This window comes from Erinaceus europaeus, chromosome 8, assembly GCF_950295315.1.
Source record: "Erinaceus europaeus chromosome 8, mEriEur2.1, whole genome shotgun sequence".
Taxonomy (NCBI): domain Eukaryota; kingdom Metazoa; phylum Chordata; class Mammalia; order Eulipotyphla; family Erinaceidae; genus Erinaceus; species Erinaceus europaeus.
Window position 1 is genome coordinate 89,397,769 of NC_080169.1, and position 23,122 is coordinate 89,420,890.

Consider the following 23,122-nt stretch of genomic DNA (forward strand, 5'->3'; position numbering starts at 1 on the left):
GGGTTGCTTTACAAGCATTGTAGCAGGTCTGCACATGTTTTTCTTTCTACCTTCTCAATTTTTCTCTGTCATATATTTAAAAAGAAGAAGAAGAAGAAGAAGAAGAAGAAGAAGAAGAAGAAGAAGAAGAAGAAGAAGAAGAAGAAGAAGAAGAAGAAGAAGAAGAAGGGGAAGAAGAAGAAGGGAAGGAAGGAAGGAAGGAAGGAAGGAAGGAAGGAAGGAAGGAAGGAAGGAAGGAAGGAAGAAAGAAAGAAAGAAAGAAATAGAGAAAGAAAGAAAGGCAGACAAAATAGCCACCGGAGCAGTGGATTTGTAGGGCAGACACCGAGCCCCAGAGATAAACTTGCAAGCATAAATAAATAAATAAATAAATAAATATTAATAAGAATGTCACAATGGTATATCCCCCGCCAACATTTGTATTGTTATCTTCATGTATTTTTTTCTCATCGATATGAGAAAAGTCTGCAAATTTTTTGAAAACAATCAGAAACAACTGTTCTTGGATTAAGTGTTCTATAAATGTCAATTGAACAAGTTAGTTGACTTTAGTATAATCTTCCTAGTTTTACTTTTATAGATTGTATATTTTGTGGAAAAGACAAACCCAAACTTCCTGCTATAATTGTGGCCTCCTATTTACATTTCCACCACTGCTGGATTCATCACAACTCACTATCTCGTTTCCACTGAGTAGAGTACACACCTGCCTGTGAAGATGATGCTTTGCTGACTAGTATGGATCCCCCCATGGATTTCCAGGAGATTCTCCTTGTTCTTTTGTTTGCACTTTTGTCTGAATGCTGTGGAATGTATCACCCTGGACTTTATCTTGTCTTCTGAAGTCATATTGTCTGCTCTCTGCCTGTGTTTTGTCCATTCATGTGGAACCTGAAAAATATCACAGGAAAATTAGTTGTGGCATTTGCAGGGATTCTCTCATTTATTTCCTGTCTATCAAGAATCACTCTCTTTCACTGTCTGATGTCCAGTGCCTTGAAAACAATACTTTCAATTATTTTGTCAGTTTTATGTTTATTTCAGAAAGAGCAAATCCAGTCCCTGTAAATTCATCTTGATCAGCAGTGATGGGTAGTACAGACTTCTCATATTTCTAGGTGTCTCTATCTCTAGTACTTTCTATTATCACTTGATATATGCCTAAATTAGATTGCTAAAAGTATAGCCATTTACTTTAAAACAAATGAATAAAATGAATATTAGATGATGATAAATTCAATAAAGTCAAAAATATCTAGGAATATATATATACTGACTTTAGGTAAAAAGAGTCTATAATGGTCTCAAAGAAAAATTAAATATTTGAATAAAGACAATGGATGTAAGGAAGTAAATACATAAAAACCAGGAAGTGTTTTCTTAGAAAAAGAAAAAGGATGTAAAAGGGGCTTGGTGATGGCACACCTGGTTGAGTGCACATGTTACAATGCACAAGGACCAGGTTCAAATTCCCACCTGCAGGGGGAAAGCTTTGCAAGGGTTGAAGCAGGGCTTCAGTGCCAGGCTTTTGTAGGGAGACCTCTCTTGGGCACAGATGCCCTGGCGTGTCCTCCCTGTTGTGCCATGGTCTCCCATACCCTCACAATTCCCTACACTTCAGGTGTTTCTCTTTCTCTATCCCTTTCTATCTCTTCCTTACCTCTTGATTTCTCGGTGTATCTATTAATAATAAATAAAGATAATAAAAATTAAAAGGATAACAAAAGAAACTGGTTAGAATAATTGGAGTTTAACTATCTGAGGCTGTCCCTAGCCCTAAAACAAAGAAATTACAATTACTACATTTATCAAGTTAACTACTTTTATTAAGTTTGCAAAAAAACTATCATGGCATTTTAGAGATGTGAATATGTGTAGAAGTGCCTGTGTATAAGAATTGAAAGAAATGGTTTTTAAGCAAAACCTCCTATGCATAGTGTATAATATCTTTACGGGGATAAATATCTAACAGTCTCAAATAGCTTTATTGTATATTTTATTATCTAATTTCATAGATGTTCTGAGGGCAAAATGGAGATTACTTCTACAAGACAATAGCACCTTCTAAGGAAGATAAATTTTAAATATCTATTTTCTTGTTTATTAGAGATAGAATTTTATAAGGGGAAAAATGGATGGATAGAGATAGATGATATTTAGATAGATAGATACATAGATACATAGATATGTAGATAGATGATATTCCTGTAGCACTGCTTTACCACTTTTCTTCACAAGTGGGGGCCAGGGGCTTGAAATTGCATCTTTAGTATTACAATATGTGTTCTCTACCAGGTGCACCAGTGCCCAGCCCCACATACAAAGTTTCTGGTAGAATGTTCTGTCTTTAGAGGTGGTACAATTGCCATTCCATGACATTGTTTTACAATTTTTCAGCAAAGCAATATGACAGTGAAAATGTATATTCAAAATATTTTTTACAATTAAAGTACATAGGCATTAACTATGAGTTGCTTAAAAATACCAATAAAATGACTGAACTGCATACAGTAATGAGTATATAGCTCTGCAGTTACTACCTATTATTAAGAATTACTATTATTATTAGAATGTTCCCAGCTATGACCATAGAATGTGAGCTCAGACCTATAGGGATGCAGAAGTTACACAGGCACCTAGGTCAGACTGACGGAGTTTACAGTTAACAGTATTTATACAGTTGTCTCATATTTAGGAGCTATTCTTTGCAATAATCCAGCTTTCCGGTCCTTTTCCCAGCTGTGACACAATCCTCCCAGAAAGTACTTTTAGCCTACCTGCATGTTAGCTATTGGGCTCAGGCAAAAATTAGTAAAAAGTTATAGGGCCCTTGAAATATACCTAAAATACCTAGCTCCTTCCAGCATGAAGACCTCAAATCTCATTTGCTGTATTCATACCTTTAGGTTCTTGATTACCAAAAAAAAATTTTCTCCTTTATGTATTTTTAAATATGTATTTATTTATTTATTTTCCCTTTTGTTACCTTTGTTGTTTTATTGTTGTAGTTATTACTACTGTTGCTATTGATGGCATAGGACATCAATTGTTGGATAGGACAGAGAGAAATAGAGAGAAAAGGAGAAGACAGAGAGGGGGAGAGAAAGACAGACACCTGCAGACCTGTTTCACCACCTGTGAAGCGACTCCCCTGCAGGTGGGGAGCTGTGGGCTCAAACTGGGATCTTTACACCAGTCCTTGTGCTTCGCAACCCTCTTTCTCCTTTATATTTTAGTGCTTTTCAGCCAAAAAATTGCAGGAGCTACCATGATGTCTGCTTGACTTCCTTGGGTAGACAACCTCGATAATGTGTCCTGATATACCACCTCCCCAGAGACCTGCCCCACACACACAAAAAAAAAAAAAGAAAGAAAAAAAGATAGAAGCAGGCTGAGGATATGGATCAGCCTGTCAACACCTATGTCCAGCAGAGAAATAATTACAGAAGTCAGACCTCCCACCTTCAGCACCCCCTAATGATCTTTGGTCCATATGCCAAGAGGGATAAAGAATAGGGAATCTTCCAATGGAGGGGATGGAATATAGAACTTTGGTGGTGGGAATTGTATGGAATTTTAACCCTCTTATCCCACAATCTTGTTGATCTCTATTAAATCATTAATAAAAAAATAAAAACTTTTATGTGATAGTCTAATTTAAATAACTGAATTCCTCCAGTATGTGCAAATCTTACTCATGATTTCAGGAGTCTAATCATCCTTTTCTCCTAAAAAATATCAAAGACTCACTACTACTTTTCTTCATTTCCTTTTGTATTTTTATGTAATTGATGAGTCAAATGTAATTTATTTTCCTCCCTTTTAATGTTTACATATGAATAGGTGAATTCATTTGTTACATAACTTCAAATACTACTTAAAATTCATAGACTATTTTATGGCTTATGTGTATATGCAGTAATTAATGCTTATTGAAATGTTCAAGCTGTTATTATGTTTATCATTATGAGTTATAAAGAAATACAAGAAGTACATTTAGTTCTGCATAGGAATAGGTCTCCCATATTTCAATAATAAAAAAAGTAAATATGTTGATCTTACCTGTATTCCATAAAGGTTCATAAATATTAGTAGCAATACTTAACTAACAGAATAACACTATTAAATAAAAAAAATAGAATGCAAATTCTAGTATGTTTTCCTCATAGATATGCAACAGATGAGTCGGTGCTTACAGAAGCTAACAAATACTGACCTCAACAGACTTATTAGAACTAGAGGCACATAAGAAAACCCTTGCAGCGGAGGATATATAGCATAATGGCTATGTAAACAGACTCTCATGCCTGAGGATCCAAAGTCCCAGGTTCAATCCCCTGTACCACTATAAGCCAGAGCTGAACAGTGCTCTGGTTTTTTTTTTTAAAAAAAGGAAACCCTTGCAATGCATTGTGGTAATTGAACAAGATAATAATATATATCATGGTTTCTCCATCATAGTTATGTAGAAAGACTTAATTTTTGACAAATCTGTAAATTTGTCTTTTTTGATTAACTGTGATTTTTATTAATTTTATTTATGAAACACTTATGTTAGTGATTATATTATTCGTATGAAGCAAATTAATATATCTGCATGTGAAGTGCTCCTATGCCATTAGACTGCAAGTCCCTTTAGGTATAGATGTCATGTTTTCTTATTTGTTCATATTATCCATATTATAACTTCATAATAATCAAAGGTCAAGAGGAAAGTTTTGGAGATGATCACTATAGTTATGGTCTTACTAATCATGATGGTTGCAGTTCTTACTTTACCCCTCCACTAATATTTCACTTCATATCTGTCATATTGAGGCTTCAGATCCTGACATTAGGTTGCTAAAGTGAAAAGAAAAAAAAAAGAATAAAAAATATAATGCTGTGTTTGAGTCTTAGTTGGATGGACTGTAGTCAGTAAAGTTTCCCCATAGATAAGAAAGTCCTGAATAAAACCCCTACTCAAAGCTTGAGCCCCTCTTATTGGTGCTTAGTACTGTTACGTCCAAGAAAACAGAAGTTCAAAGCAAGTTAGCAAAACAACTCATGAAGAATGTATGTTCTATGTGACTTCAATGGGGTATGTTTAATGTTATTTCCATTTTGTACTTTACTATATAGACATTATGTCATCAAAGCTGCATAATTATTATCCAACCAATTATCATGACACTGTTCTTACCAAAGCTTGTTATCATCAGAAAGTACTTGTCAAATTTTGGCCTAGGGGATTTTTGCTATAACTTTCCTTTCCATGATAAAATATATGCACTTCCTTGCTTTGGGAAGAGAAAATTAGAGCAGAGTTCACAGTTCAGGTTCACAATTCAGCATTCTCTTACCCATTTTCTTTACATAGTCATTTTAAGAGTGCTTTTTATTCCCTGTTCCTAGCAACTAGCAGCAGGTTTTGGCTCACATTTGTTCACTTAAATTTCTCTCTTTATTTTTTTATACTTTTAAGCATCGTTTAAGATATGGCTAACCATTCTACATTTTTGAGACTGAAAATGAATCTAAAGAATTGCACAATACATGTATCTTAAGGATAATATTCTATGACCATGAAGCATGGAAAACATATGCAAAGTATGTCTGGTTACCAAAGAGTTCCAGAGAAGTGTCTAAATCCACTTCCACTGGGCTTAAGCCCTAGAAATTTCTGCTGAATAAGATAGAAGAACACAAAGTGAAACATGGACTGAATATGGTGTATTACACCAAAACAAAGCTCTCTGGGGAGGAGAAGAAGAGGAAAACTTTGACAGCCTGGTATGTAATGAATTTTTTTGCATATGTCAGTGACTGTACTGTAAAGCATTTACCTCCTCCAAAAATAAATTAAATAAATTTCTTTATTTTATTTCAATATAAACAATTTACAATAAGGATATGCGAAGGTCAATAGCTGAACTGAATTTATGACATATATTTAATGAAAACCATGAACATCTAAAATTCTACAACACAACATCAAGCCTTTTAACTGTTATTAATATTAATTAATAATCTAGTTTACTTAGCATTCTAGAAGAGAATTTTTTTTTTATTTAAGAAAGGAGACATTAACAAAACCATAGAATACGAGTGGTACAGTTCCACACAATTCCCACAACCCGATCTCCATATCCCATCCCCTCCCCTGATAGTCTTCCCATTCTCTATCTCTCTGGGAGCATGGATCCAGGGTCCTTGTGGGTTGCAGAGGGTGGAAGGTCTGGCTTCCGTAATTGCTTCCCCGCTGTACATGGGCGTTGACTGGTCGGTCCATACTCCCAGTCTGCCTCTCTCTTTCCCTAGTAGGGTGAGGCTCTGGGGAAGCGGAGCTCTAGTACATATTGATGGGGTTTTCTGTCCAGGGAAGTCTGGTCAGCAATTGGCTGGCATCCAGAACCTGGTGGCTGAAAAGAGAGTTAACATACAAAGCCAAAAAAATTGTTGAACAATCATGGACCTAAAGATGGGAATAGTGCAGATGAAGTGTCGGGGGGTATTCCCTGCAGGCTCTTATGTACTCTGCTTTCAGGTATATATTTTCCCTAGTTTATGGGCACGTGTGAACCTATGCTGTATTTCAGGGGACCTGGACTATATCTAGGTTTGGAGACTATTGGGGAGTGAATCACACTTTTTTTTTCTTTTTTATATACTACTTATAGGTAGATAATTTTTCTTTTTTAAAAAATTTCCATTTATAAAAAGGAAACACTGACAAAAACCATAGGGTGAGAGGGGTACAACTCCACACAATTCCTACAACCAGAACTCCATATCCATCCCCTTCCCTGATAGCTGTCCTATTTTTTTTTTAACTTAAGAAAGGAGACATTAACAAAACTGTAGGATAGGAAGGGTACAAATCCACACAGTTCCCATCAGCTGATCTCAATATCCCATCCCCTCCCATGATAGCTTTCCCATTCTCTATCCCTCTGGGAGTATGGACCCAGGGTCGTTGTGGGTTGCAGAAAGTGGAAGGTCTGGCTTCTGTAATTGCTTCCCTGCTGAACATTGGCATTGACTGGTCTATCCATACTCCCAGCCTGCCTCTGTCTTTCCCTAGTAGGGTGAGGCTCTGGGGAAGCGGGGCTCCATGACACTTTGGTGGGGTTGTTAGTCCAGGGAAGTCTGGTCTGCATCATGCTGGCATCCAGAAACTGGTGGCTGAAAAGAGAGTTAACATACACAGCCAAACAAATTGTTGAATAATCATGTACCTAAAGGCTGGAATAGTGCAGATGAGGTGTTGGGGGGGTACTCCCTGCAGACTCTTGTGTACTTCTGCTTTCAGGTATATATTTTTCACTGGTTTATGGACAACGTGTGGTCTATCTCAGGGGACCTGGTCTATATCTAGGTTGGGGGACTTTATTGGGGAGTGGACCACCTGGAATGGAATTAGAGAATACTATGAAAGGAAAGGTCTCACCCAAGTGATGAAGCTGAAGGGTTGTAATTCCACACCTGAAGTCTCTGGACACAGTCTGAAGTGAAGCATGCTGGGGTGGCACTAGTTGGGTTGATTAGGTTGTGATCTGCTATTGCAATATTATTTGATATGAATTGAGAGAAGCTTGCAGCAAAGTATGCTCCACCCTAAGGTTCCAGGACTGGGGGAAATATAGGCACTATAGTAGAAATCTGAGGTTTCTGCTGTCTTAGGGTTCAAGAAGACAATGGATAGATATTGTTATCATCACATTATTTGGTAATTGGGTTAACTTTGAAAAGTCCCTTTGTTAGGATTTGCTGTATAATACCCAGCATCTTGTATATAGCTCTGCCACAGGTTGCTTCTGTTCTACCTGGTCTAGACTTTTGAGAGAGTCAGCATATCAAAGACTCAGCCTATGTATTAAAAAGACTCAGTCTGTGTTTTAAAAAGTTCGAGACATACGATCAATTTTCCACATATTAATTAAATAGAGGTTTGTATGACACTTTAATAGAAGTGTACATAAACACCATTCCCACCACCAAAAGACTGTGTCCCATCACACCCACCCCTCCACCCACCCACCCCGATGTCCCAGAAAGCGGAATGTCCACCCTTCCCCTCACCACAGGGTTTTTACTTTGGTGCCCTACTCTCGATTTAAACAGATCCTGATTTTAGTTTCCCTTTCTGTTCTTCTTTCTCAACTTCTTTTGATAAGTGGGATCATCCCATACTCATCTTTATCTTTCTGACTTAGCTCACTTAGCATAATTCCTTCTAGCTCTGTCCAAGATGGGTCAGAGAAGGTGGGTTCATTGTTCTTGATAGCTGTATAGTATTCCATTGTGTGTATATATACCACAGATTTCTTAGCCACTCATCTGTTGTTGGGCACCTGGGTTGCTTCCAGGTTTTAGCTATTATGAATTGTGCTGCTATGAACATAGGAGTACACACCTCTTTTTGGTTGGGTGTTACAGAGTCCTTGGGGCATAACCCCAGGAGAGGAATTACTGGATCATATGGAAGGTCCATGTCTAGCCTTGTAAATGTTCTCCAGACTGCTCTCCAGAGAGGCTGGATGAATTTACATTCCCACGAGCAGTGCAGAAGGTTTCCCATAGCCTCTCCAACATTTGTTGCTGCTGTCTTTTTGATGTAAGCCGTTCTGACAGGAGTGAGGTGGTATCTCAATGTTGTCTTTATTTGCATTCCTCTGACAATCAGTGACCTGGAGCAATTTTTCATATGTTTGTTAGCCTTTTGGATCTCCTCTGAAGTGAACGTCTTTTTCATATATCTGCCCATTTTTGGATGGGGTTATTTGCTTTTTTGGTGCTAAGTTTGCTGAGCTCTTTGTACATGTTGGTGATTAGTCTCTTGTCTGATGTTGGGCATGTGAAGATCTTCTCCCATTCTTTGTGTAATAGTTTCTTTGGCTGTGCAGAATATTTTCAATTTGATGTAGTCCCATTGGTTTGTTTCTGCTTTAGTCTTCCTTGCAATTGGATTTGTTTCATCAAAGATGCCCTTGAGGTGTAGGTGGGAAAGTGTTTCACCAATGTTTTCCTCTAAGTATTTGATTGCTTCTGGACTAATATCCAGGTCCTTGATCCATTTGGAGTTGATTTTTGTTTCTGGTGACATAAGATGGTTCAATTTCATTCTTCTGCATGTTACAACCCAATTTTCCCAGCACCATTTATTGAAGAGAGCCTCCATCTTCCATTTAACACTTTGGGTCCCATTATAAAAAATTAGATGTCCGTATGTGTGGGGGTTTACTTCTGGGCTTTCAATTCTCTTCCACTGGTCTGTGTGCCTATTTTTATTCCAGTACTGTTTTGATGATGATGGGCCTATAATATATTTTGAGATCTGGCAGGGTGATGCCTCCATTTCTGCTTCTTTTCCTCAAGATTGTTTTGGCAATTCTAGATGTTTTCTGGTTCCAGATAAAAGACTGTAGTTTTTGTTCTATTCTCTTGAAAAGCTTTGTGGAACTTTGATGGGTTACACATTAAATTTGTATATGGCTCTGGGGAGAATATTCATTTTGATGGTATTTATTCTTCCTATCCATGAGCGTGGGATGCCTTCCCATTTCTTGTTATCAGTTTCTATTTCCTTGAAGAATGACTCATAGTTTTCAGTATACAGGTCTTTCACTTCTTTGCTCAGCTTTATTCCTAGGTATTTTATAGATTTTGCTACAACAGTTAATGGGAGTGATTTCTGGATGTCTTCTTCTTCAGTTTTAGTGTTTGCATAAAGAGATGCCACTGATTTTTGTACATTGATTTTGTAGCCTGACACCTTGCTATATTGCCTAATAACTTCCAATAGTTTTATACTGGATTCTTTAGGTTTTTCTATGTGTACTATCATATCATCTGCAAATAGTGTGAGCTTGACTTCTTCCCTTCCAACCTATATTCCTTTTATTTCTTTCTCTTGCCTGATTGCTATGGCAAGAACTTCCAATACTATGTTGAAGAGTAATGGTGACAGAGGACAGCCCTGTCTAGTCCCCGATCTGAGGGAAACGGTTTCAGCTTCTGTCCATTGAATATGATGTCAGCTGTAGGTTTGCTATATATGGATTCCACTATCTTGAGGAATTTCCCATCTATTCCCATTTTTGTAGTATTTTGAGCATAATGTGTGTTGGATTTTGTCAAAGGCTTTCTCTGCATCTATTGAGATAATCATGTGGTTTTTGGCTTTGCTTTTATTGATGTGGTGAATGACATTGATTGACTTATGGATGTTGAACTAGCTTTGCATTCCTGGGATGAATCCCACTTGGTCATGATGAACAAACTTTTTGATGTGCTGTTGTATCCGGTTGACCAAGATCTTGTTTAATATTTTGGCATCTATGTTCATCAGAGATATCAGTCTGTAATTTTCCTTTTTTGTGTGTCTCTATCTTCTTTTGGTATCAGGGTGATGTTGGCTTCATAGAAGGTGGAAGGGATTGTTCCTGTTTCTTTGATCTTATGGAAAAGCTTGAGAAGTATGGGTATTAACTGTTTCCTGAAGGTTTTGTAGGATTAATTTGTGAAGCCATCTGGCCCAGGACTTTTGTTGTTGGGAAGATTCTTAATAAATGTTTCAATTTATTTACTTGTGACTGGTGTATTTAGGTTTTATAGTTCTTCTTGGTTCAGTTTTGGAAGGGCATATGTTTCTAGAAATTCTTCCATTTCTTCCAGATTTTCTAGCTTGGTGGCGTATAGTTCTTAATTGAAGTTTTACATGATTTTCTGGATTTCTGTGTTGTCAGATGCGATATCTCCTGTGTCGTTTAAAATTCTTTGAATTTGAGTCTTCTCCCGTTTGTTTTTAGTGATTCTGGCTAGGGTTTTGTCAATCTTGTTTATTTTTTCAAAGACCCAACATTTGGCTTCATTGATCTTTTGTAAGGTTCTCTTATTTTCGATGTTGTTTATTTCTGTTCTAATTTTAGTGATTTCCATCCTTCTGGTTGCTTTAGGGTTCCTTTGTTCCTCTTCCTCTAAGTCCTTAAGGTATGCAGTAATGTTGTCTATTTGAGCTTTTTCTTGTTATTTAATATGTGATTGTATGGCTATGAGTTTCCCTCTCAATAGTGCTTTAGCTGTGTCCCAAATATTTTGATAGCTTTTGTCTTCATTTTCATTTGTTTCCAGGAACATTTGAATTTCTTGCTTGAGTGACTCTCTGACCCAGTAGTTCTTAAGCAGTATGTTGTTAGTTTCCAAATTCTGTGTTTTTTAATAATTTTTTTTTAAATGAGAGCTTTACTCTACTCTGGTCTGAGAAGATACTTGGATGATTTCAATGCTCTTGAATTTTTTGATGCTGTCTTTGTGGCCTAACAAGTAGTCTATCCTGAGTATTTGTTGTGTGGATTTGAAAAGAATGTGTATTCCAGTTTTTTGGGGTGAAGAACTTTGAAAATGTCCAGAAGGTCTAGTCTGTCCATTTCTTCATTTAATTCTCTTGTATCTTTGTTGATTCTCTGCTTTGTTGATCTAAGTGTGAGAGTGGGGTGTTAAAGTCTCCCATTATTATTTTATTATTATTGATGTATTTTTGAAGTTCTTTAGTAGGTGCTTGATGTATTTAGATGGTCCCTCACTGGGTGCATAGAAGTTAATAATTGTTGTCTTCTTGGCTGATTGATCCTCTAATCATTATGTAACGACCTTGCCTATCTTTTCTTATTTTATTTAATTTGAAATCTATTGTGTCAGAGATGAGATTGGCTTTTCCTGCCTTTTTTTGGTACATTAGTTTTCTATCTTTTCACTTTAAGTCTGTGTTAATCTTTTGGGTCAGTGGGATTCTTGCAAGCAGCATATGCTTGGGTTATTTTTTCTTATCCATCCTCCTATTATTTGACTTTTGATGGGTGAGTTTAAGACATTGACACTTATTATTGTGGATTTAAAGTATTGTAGTGCCATTATTCAACAATTTTTTTTTATTTTCTGTGATATATTGCAATTATTATAGTCATGGTCTTATTTATAAGAGGTCTTTTAGAACCTCTTCCAGGACAGGCTTGGTGATGGTTGCCTCCTTTAACTGTTGTCTGTCTAAGAAGGTTTTGATCCCTCCATCTAAGTTTAAATGAAAGTCTAGCAGGATATATTATCCTTGGTTGAAACCCTTTTTCATTCAGGGCTCAATAGATGTCGTGCCATTCTCTTCCGGCTTTTAGAGTTTGAGTGGAGAAGTCTGCTGATAATCTACAGGTTTTCCCCTGTATGTGACTTTTTGTTTTTCTCTTGCAGCCTTTAGATGCTTTCTTTATCTTTACTGCTTTTCATTGTAACTATGATGTGTCTTGGTGTCTTCAGGTCTGGATTGATTCTGTTTGGGACTCTCTGGGCCTCTTGAATCTTAATGTTCTTTCTGTTTTTCAGGTCTGGGAAGTTTTCTTCTATAATTTCCTCTAGAATGTTTCCTTCCCCTTCCTCTCTGGCAGGCCAATTACACAGATGTTACTGCTTTTAGATCATCCCATACATCTCTCTTGTTTTTTTCAGTGTCTCTCAATCTCTTTTTGAGCTCTTTTACCTCTTTCTTAGTTTTCTCTTGCTCATGCTCTGTCTAATTCTGTTTTCTTTTTCTGTTAGTCTGCTTTTCCTCCCTCAGCTTCTTTCTTCAGTTCAGCTGTTTCAGCTTTCATTTCTCTAATTAACTCCAGGTAGTTAGTATTTTCCTTGAGGGTCTCAACTGTTGTTTCCCTAATACTGCTAGCCCTTTCCTCCAAAGTTGTTTTCATTTCTGTGATTAATAAGTTTATTATTGCTTAAATACTTTTCTTATCTATAGTTACTTCCGGCTAATTTGTAGTTTCTTCTGGGCTCTTGTCTTCATTCATTGTAGTAGCAGTTTTATTTTCCATTGCTCTACCCATTTTTTAATGTGTTTTTTATTTGTATGTTTTGTTGTTCCTCAGTTGATGTGTTTTGAGTACAAGCCACACTATACTAAATACCTTTATGAAAAATGCAATCACTAACCTCAGAAATTACAATAGTAACTGAAGCAAGGATTGAAGCAGTTTAACCAATATCAGTTAGCCCAAGAATGTCTCCAGTCCCAGAAAATATAGCAACTAAATCCAAATGAAAAAGAAAGAGAAAGGAAAAAAGGGATAGCAGGAATAGACAATTATGCAAATCTACTGTCCACTGTAAATTGTAGGGGTAGCAAGAGGAGAAAGGGAAGTAGAGCAGAGACACACGCAAAGAGAGTCCACTCTGTGTCTGATTTCTTTCCCAAAATAATTCACAAATGAGTATCAGTGAATTCAGAAAACAGAGGAAGGAAGAAGGAAGAAAGAAAGACAGGGGGGAAAGGAGAGAAAAGAAAAAAGAAAAAAAACAGTAAAAAATAGAGCAGTGAAAGGAGAAGTTTTTTTGTTTGTTTGTTTGATTTAATTAGCCTGGAGGAGGGAGAAGAGAGAGAGTGGATAGAGGACGTAGGAAGAGTGAAACAAGTTCTTCTCACAATGGATAAGAAACCCAGTTACCTAGCAATGTAAAATATACTAAGAGTTAATTTTGATCATCCTGGGGTTGGGGGGGGGTCAAAGGGATACATGTATATATAATAGTAATAATAAAATAGATTAACAGTGGGTCTGCAGCTTGGACAACTCCCTGGTTAGCTCAGGCACCGTGTGCCTAGACAACAGATTAAAAAAAAAAATTCAGGCAGTCTTTCCCAGGTAGGGGGAGGCTTTGCTTTGTCAGATATTTGTCACTCTAATTGGGTCTAAGTCACTTACTCAGAATAAAAGAAATAGCCAAGGGATTCAGAAAGGAACAGGATTTGCATGGCACCCCTGGTGATTCAGGAATCTTGGTAAAGAAAAAAGGTCAGTGGGAATCCTGCTAGCAGTGGCTCCCTACACCCAGGGTCTGGTTATGGGGGGGGAGAGAAACAACAAAAAGATTTATTTTCTTTTTGCTCTATTGTCTAACCCAAATTGAGCTATAGTCACCTCCTTGATGTCACGCTTAGAACTCCTTGTTCCCCATCCTGCTGAAGGCCAGGATCCTACCCTTTCCAGCAGTTGTTGTCAGAGCTCATGCAAGCAGCTGCTTCAAAGTCACCATCTTGGCTCTGCCCCCAGCTATCCTATTCTCTATCCCTCTAGGAGTATGAACCCAGGATCATTATGGGGTGCAGAAAGTGGAACGGCTGGCTTCTGTAATTGTTTCCCCACTGAACATGGGCATTGACAGGTTGACCCATACTCCAGCCTGCCCCTCTCTTTCCCTAGTAGGGCAGAGCTCTGGAGAAGCAGGGCCCCAGGACACCTCTGTTGGGGTAGTCTGTTCAGGGAAGTTTGGTTGGCATCATGCTAGCATCTGGAACCTGGTGGCTGAAAAAAGAGTTAACATATAAAGCTAAACAAATTGTTAAGTAATAATGAACCTAAAGGCTGGAATAGTCCATATTGAGTTGTGGGGGTATCCATTTTGTAGATAATTAGTAGTCCTATTTTAGTTATATTCCAAAGGGCCCATGACTACCAGTTATTTTTTGTTTTGTTTTTTCCTGAGCCTGACATCTGATATGTGAGTGGATCCAAGTTATTGTCCAGGCAGATGATGTCATGGCTAGAAAAAGGACCAGAAAGCTGGATCAGGGAAGAGAGTAGCTCCCAAATATGGGAAAGGTGTTTAAATACTCTTGACTATAAACCCTGTCAATTTGATCTAATCTGGGACCCATATTCGTCTTAGGATCTTATGTAATCTCTGCATCCCTGTAGATCTGAGCTCACATTCTATGGTCATGAATAGGAACATTCCAAGCTGCCCCAATTTCAGAACGCATCTTCCTCAGGTGGAACATAGAGTATGTTGTCCAGCCTCCCTTAGGAGGATTAAATGTTTTCTACTGTTGTTGATCCATGTTGAGGGCGAGGTCCTATGGGGGCCCACAAAGGGGTCTATTGTGTGGTTCCTGATAGAGATGACCAGTAACAACAAGACTAGTGAGCTAAGTCAGAAAGACAAAGACTAGTATGGTGCGATCCCACTCATAAACAGAAGTTGAGAAAGAAGAACTGAAAGAGACAAATAACGTCAGGATGTGAGGGTGATCTGGCTGCGACATCTGTTATCCCATTGATTGCCAGGGTTGATTCGGCTGATACGACTGGTTAGGCAGGTGTCCCCTTCCTCCCTCACTGCTCCATGTTTGTCCATCCAAAAACTATGCTTTCGATCAAAGAGGACAGCCTTCCCTGAATAGATATGGACCATTCTTCCATAAAGGGTATATGAGTAGCTACACTTCCTGCTAGAACCTCCAAACCAGTAATGTCAAAGGACATAAATTATGGTGGTGCTGTGTATGATATAGCAAATCCTAACAAAGGAATTTTCAAAGTTAACCCAATTGCTAAATAATTTGATAACAGCAATAACTATCTATTGCCTTCTTAAACCCTAAGATAGCAGGAACCTCCACTATGGAGCCTATATTTCCCCCAGTCCTGGAACCTCTAGAGTGGGGCTCACTTTCCTGCATGCCTCTCTCAATTCATACCAAATGGTATTGTATCTGATGATCCCATCATAATCAATGCAATGAGTACCACCTCAGCATGCTTCACTTCAGACTGTGTCCAGAAACATCAGGCTTGGAATGTCAACCCTTCAGTCTCATTACTCAGGTGAGACTTTTCCTTTCATAGGATTCTCTAATTCCATTTCACGTGGTTCACTTCCTAACAAAGTCCAAAAATCTAGATGTAGACCAGGTACATGAGATAGGGTGTATTTTCACATGTATCCATAAATTAGGGCAAAATATATACTTGAAAGAAAAGTACACAATAGTCTGCAGTGATTCAATATATGCAGCAAACAAGTAGAAAGACTTAAAAAGACACCATGAAGTTCCTAATGAAATAGTGTCTACTTAGATTTAGATACCCTCTTCACCTACTTCCTACTACACTTCCCTCACTCACTCCAAAGCTAACCTTATCAAAGTAAGGACTGTGAAAGCTGAATAAGGGAAAGAGACTGACATACTTTGACAATGACTCTTTAGTCACTATCAGGCCATCCCATCAGCTGGGGCCCTAGTCCAGGAGTCCTGAGATTCCCAAATAAACATGACAGGCCTAGACTTCAAATAGATCCCTCTCTCCATTGTTACAGGTAGATTTATTTTAAACTATGGTTTTGGATCTGACTGACTACAATTTGACCCAAAGGAGGATTATTTATCAGTGATAATATTCTACTTTAAGTTTTTTGTTTTTCTCAAAGCACTGCTTACCTCTAACTTAACAGGAGATTAAACCTCGGACTTCTGAGTCTCAGGAATGAGAGTCTATTTGCACAAACATTTTGCTATCTACCCTTGACTTATTCTAATTCTTTACATGGATGATTGTCTTTCTCCTAACTTTGTGAGCATGTATCAAGATGTGCGTCTAAGTTCTACATACTTACCCTTATAGGAGATACTACAATATAAATTAATTTTAAAATATTTTGAAATTTAACTCTCTATATATAGTCATATTCTTACAAGAAATTTTGAGTTTTCAGAGATCACTGTCAATCTTGCTTACCATGTAATTTTTCTGGACATTGATAGAGGATATTATACTTAGATTCTTATATTTGCAGAAATTTAAAATTTCTGCTAAAATAGAGTCATCTGCATCAACTCTAAAATCATATAAAAAACAAAAGAATTGTATAAAACTATAATTTATAGAATTAGAATTAAGAAATATCTCACTGGATGATATTCTCTTTTGATGTATTTAAAACAACAATTATGTCATTCTGTAATTTAACACAATTGGGAAAACAATCAAAGAGACAATCCAGAGATGGTAAGCAAAGCTTAGACAAGTTAAAAAGTCTGACATAATTGACTATCAGGGGCTGTTTATATACTGTTCAAAACTTCATTTCATAGTTGCAACATTCTCGGTGATCTGGAATTTTTACACTGTTCACTGTAGAGAAAAATCATAAACAACTATGATGGGCTACCTGTCATGTTGTCATCAATGTGATGTTTATAAATGACACTGTGAAGTTTAAGTGAATATCAATATTTTTAATATTTTAAAACTTGCTGAAAAAATTGAGCACTTTGCATAGAAAGCACATGCAATGCAATTTTATGTTCATTCCATTGATAAAATTATAGAGTTAATTTTCAACCAGCTATCTTCTATTACAAGTTATGAACACTATAGTAGAAATAGGAAAATTAGACAGAAAAGCCAGCATTCTCTCATCTAGGATACTCAGAGGTCACTATACAATTGTGATATTTTATAGAGCAATATATAATTAAACTGGAACTTTTTCTAACAGGATATTAGAAGAGATAAAATACTTAGTAAGTTTCCAAAATGATTAAAAATTTATACAAGAATAGCATATGCTAGGCTAAAAATAAAGGCTATTAATAAAAGCCTTTATTCAGTATTGCTGTCATCAAATCCATCTGTCCCTGTGAGGACTCAGCATGTTCATTTGTCCTGGGTGGCAAGGACATTAAATGACCTACCATCCATTAATGCAGTAATATCTCTATATTCTTTCAGAAAGATGGCTACACCCTATTGAAAATGATATTATTTTCTTCCCCAGTGATTTGATTTTTCACTCCAGTACTATAATCAATTTTTTAAATTTAAATATTCCACTATACCAGCTGAAGTCTCAGTTCCCTTGTCAAGAAAATGGGAGCTAATTCATTGTTTCTTTAATAGATATGTGGTATATGCAAGATAAATAATAATGAACCTATTTTCTATATGAGGAAGGCTCTATTTAAGGGGAAGTAGAGAAAAGAGCAGAGGTTTTAACTAGATTTCAAGTATTAATGAATTGTACTTGGTGTGAAAAGGGGTGAGAAAAGCTTCTTAATAGATACTGATGAAGGCCTAAATTCTAGCTTATTTTGTAAGTCAGTCATTTATGGGAGATCAGTCTTTTAGTCTATATGCTTCATTTTTCTTGAATAAATTTTTTTCACTCATTGGATAGAGACAGAAGAAATCAAGAGGGAAGAGGAATGTAGAGAAGGAAAGAGAGACTCCTGCAGCACTACTTCACCACTAGTAAAACATTTACATTCATGTGTATTGTAATATGTGTGATCAACCAGGTGTGCTACCTCCTCACATCTATATGTTTCATTACTCTAGAGTTTAAGATTCTCTATTTTGTATCCTCTGGCTCCTTGCATGCTAATTATCAACAATGACATATTAAATCGATATATTTATTGTTACAATTAAATGTTAATAGTTTAAATTTTTTACACAGAGAAAATAATTTGTTCTACTTAATTAAATATTTACATAAGAAGGACCAGGTGTTAATGCTCCTGGTTAAGTGCTCACATAACAATAGGCAAAACCTGGATTCAAATCCCCTGGTCCTCATCTGCAGGGGGAAAGCTTCACTGGCGGTTAAGTGGTGCTGCAGGTGTATCTCTGTTGCCCTTGATCTTCCTCTTAGCTTTTGACTTTTTTTTAAAAAATAATTTATTCGCTTTTATTGCTTTTGCTGTTTTACTGTTGTAGTTATTATTGTTCTTGTTATTATCGTTGGATAGGACAGAGAGAAATGGAGAGAGGAGGGGAAAACAGAGAGGGGGACAGAAAGACACCTGCAGACCTGCTTCACTGCCTGTAAAGCGACTCCCCTGCAGGTGGGGGGCCGGGGGCTCGAACCAGGACCCTTATGCTAGTCCTTGCGCTTTGCGCCACATGAGCTTAACCCGCTGCACTACTGCCTGACTCCCAGCTTTTGACTTTTTTTATGCCTCTGTCCAATAAGCAAATTTCTTTTCAAAAATTTATACAAGAATAGTATATGCTAGGCTAAAAAAAAAAAACCTATTTAATAAAACCAGTTTTTCAGAATGGCTGTCATCAAATCCATGTATTAAATATATGTATTTATTAAACTCCTATCATATATAATTTATTAAATATAAGTTGTATCCTTAAATGATGTGTGATGTAACTCACAATCTAAATGCAGTAATGTGAGGAAAGATGTCAACATTAGTCATTCAGATAGAACTTACTAGTATATACAGGTGTGCAAAATATGGTATGTCAAGAAAGCAAGTTACACTTATCTAAACTTGAGAGAGTTAATGAAGCATATAATGTGGACCTCAAATCTGTAAAGAATAAGAAGCCTTAGTGTCTTAGTGCTTTGCAGAATGCAATGTGCACATTACCATGTATGAGGAGCCTACCTGCAGGAAAAAAGCTTCATGTTTTGGCTTTATATGTTAACTCTCTTTTCAGCCACCAGGTTCCAGATGCTACCAGGATGCCAACCAGACTTCCCTGGACAGACAACCCCACTAATGTGTACTGGAGCTCCCATTCCTCAGAATCGCCCTACTAGGGAAAGAGAGAGGCAGGCTGGGCATATGGATTGACCTGTCTATGCCCATGCTACTCGGGGAAGCAATTACACAAGCCAGACCTTCCACCATCTGCATCCCACAATTTCTTGGGCCCATACTCCCAGAGGATTAAAGAATAGGAAGGCTAACATGGGAGGAGATGGTATACGGAGGTCTGGTGGTGGGAATTGTGTGTAGTTGTACACCTCTTATCCTATGTTTTTTTGTCAATGTTTCCTTTTTATTAAAAAAAAAATGCTTCATGTGGACTGAGCAGTTCTGTAGGCTTCTACTATCTACTTCTACTATCTTTGTGATGATCTATTTAAAAAAGAAAGAAAAGAAAAGAGAAGAGAGGAGAGGAGAGGAGAGGAGAGGAGAGGAGAGGAGAGGAGAGGAGAGGAGAGGAGAGGAGAGGAGAGGAGAGGAGAGGAGAGGAGAGGAGAGGAGAGGAGAGGAAAGGAAAGGAAAGGAAAGGAAAGGAAAGGAAAGGAAAGGAAAGGAAAGGAAAGGAAAGGAAAGGAAAGGAAAGGAAAGGAAAGGAAAGGAAAGGAAAGGAAAGGAAAGGAAAGGAAAGGAAAGGAAAGGAAAGGAAAGGAAAAGCCTCTGGAAGTGTTGGAGCTGCACAGGCTCCAAGCCCCAGCCGAAAAGTATGAGAAAGCCCATGCAATTAAAGGGTAGACTGCATTCCTAACAGAGAAACTAAGATGCAGAAAGATATAGGGCTGAGAAATATTTCTTTTGTTCATTGTTCATTTCTTCATGTTGCCATTATATTCTCATTTGGGAGGCCAATACATCTGTCATGTTGTAGTTCTCACCTAGCTTTTGTCGGAGTAAAGAAGAATAGAGTATCAAAGAATCAAGTATTATTTACATTTGGAATTTGAAGCAAACATTAAGGCATTTGCTATAGCATTTAATATCTGATGTATAAAAATGATTTTACATAAAATGCAAATATTCAGAAATGTATTTATTTTTGTTTTCTTTCAGACATTTAAAATTGAATTTTTGGATTATGAATTCAAATATTATGAAGAATAACTGGGGAAGGAGAAGGAGTAAAAAATATTTAGGATATTCTTAAAAGACTCAAAGAAGTATCATGTGAGTTGACTTTTCTTTCTTTATTTATTTTAAGAAGGAGACATCAACAAAACCGTAAGATAGGAGGGGTACAAATCCACACAATTCCCACCACCAGATCTCTATATCCTATCCCCTCCTCCATAGCTTTCCCATTCTTTATCCCTCTGGGAGTATGGACCCAAGGTCATTGTGGGTTGCAGAAGTTGGAAGGTCTGGCTTCTGTAATTGCTTCCCTGCTGAACATGGGCATTGACTGGTTGACCCATACTCCCAGCCTGTCTCTCTCTTTCCCTAGTAGGGTGGGTCTCTGGGGAAGCCGATCTCCAGGACACACTGGTGGGGTCATCTCTCCAGGCAAGTCTGGTCAGCATCTTGCTGGCATCCAGAACTTGGTGGTTGAAAAGAGAGTTAATATACAAAGCCAAACAAATTGTTGAACAATCATGGACCTAAAGTCTGTAATAGTGCAGATGAAGTGTTGGGGAGAACTCACTGCAGACTATTGTGTACTTTTACTTTCAGGTATATATTTTTCCATAGTGTTGGGGAGAACTCACTGCAGACTATTGTGTACTTTTACTTTCAGGTATATATTTTTCCATAGTTTAGGGATACGTGTGAACATATGCTCTATCTCAGGGGATCTGGTCTATATATAGGTTTTGGGACTTTGTTAGGAAGTGAACCACCTGGAATGGAATTAGAGAATACTATGAAAGGAAAGGTCTCACCTGAGTAACAAAGCTGAAAGGTTGTTGTTCCACACCTGAAGTCTCTGGACACAGTCTGAGTTGAAGCATGCTGATTTGGCACTCATTGCATTGATTTGGTTGTGATCTGTGGATGCAATATTATTTTATATGAATTGAGAGAAGCATGTAGGAAAGTGTGCCCCACCCTAAGGTTCCATGACTGGGGGAAATATAGGCTCTATAGTGGAAATGTGAGGTTCCTGCTATCTTAGGGTTCAAGAAGACAATGGATCCTTATTGTTATCATCACATTATTTGGTAATTGGGTTAACTTTGAAAGGTCCCTTTGTTAGGATTTGCTGTACAATACCCAACATCTTGTAGTTAGCTGTGCCGCCAGTTGCTCTGTTCTTCCTGGTCTAAGCTTTTGAGAGAATCAACATATCAAAGACTCAGCCTGTGTATTAAAAAGACTCAGTCTATGTTTTAAAAAGTTTGAGACAATCAATTTTTCCCCTCTAATATTAATTAAATAGTGATTTATATGACTACAATTTAATAGGAGTATACATAGACACCATTTCCACCACCAAAAGACTGTGTCCCATCCCATCTACCCTACTCCACCCCACTCCACCCCCAGGTGCCAGCTGCCCTGGGAAGCCGAATGTCCACCCTGCCCCTCACCACAGGGTTTTTACTTTGGTGCCCTATTCTAGATTTAGTCAGATCCTGCTTTTAATTACCCTTTCTGTTCTTCTTTCTCAACTTCTGTTGATGAGTGGGTCCATCCCATACTCATCTTTATCTTTCTGACTTAGCTCACTTAACATAATTCCTTCTAGCTCCATCCAAGATGAGTTGACTGTTCTATGGATGAAAATGTTTATTTTCTAACATTCTATCATTTTTAGTCACAAAAATATTTTTACTAATTTATCTCTATTAAAATTAAATGTACCTTTAAACAAATTACATAGTTATTTTCTCAATTAATTTTAGACTAAGATTGGCTTTATTGGAAAGGTGATTTGTGGGTATTTCAGGAATATGAACTTGTCAAAAGTAAGCACTCAAATTTTATGTCAAAATATTGAGTAAATGTTCTAACTCTTTGTACATGGAGACATTTACAAATATATGTGCCACAGCTATTCAGTGGAAATCCAAGTATCTTAAAATGAGTGAGGTAGTGGTCCAGCAGGTGGCACAGTGGCTAAGGCACTAAACTCTCAAGCATGAGGTCCTGAGTTCAGTCCTTGGCAGCACATGTACCAGAGTGAAGTCTGGTTCTTTCTCTCCTATTTTCCTCATTAATAAATAAATAAAATCTTTAAAAAACGAGTGAGGCAAACACATTGTAAAAGGCATTGGGTGTATGTTTAGATTTATAACTAGGAGAGTACAGAACAATGTGTATTCTAAGTTCCTAGTTAAGTATGTTTTCTTTGTCATATTCTAAAACATATGGTTATCTCTATTTGGCCAATTTAGGAGTGCTACAAAACATTCATAATATTTATAATGACAGATATATGTATAAAGACAGATAGTGAATTATCTTAACACTGGATATTATATACCTATTAACAAAATGGAACCCTTCCTATTGTTTGCAATTTTACAATTTTTATTTTATTTTCTATTTTGTTATGTCACTTGATAGTAGCCTAGGGGGAAAGATGACAAAAGAAGGAACTGATATTTTACATAGGTAAGAAAATTGGAAAGAAAAAAGATCTCTCTGACAAAAATAAAACACGAAGAAAAAGGTTTAAAGAAAATTTACCGGACATCAGCAGGTAGCGCAGCAGGTTAAGCGCAGGTAGCACAAAGTGCAGGGACCTGTGTAAGGATCCGGGTTCCAGGCCTGTCTCCCCACCTGCAGGGGAGCCACTTCACAAGCTGTGAAGCAGGTCTGCAGGTGCCTATCTTTCTCTCACCCTCTCTGTCTTCGCCTCCTCTCTCCATT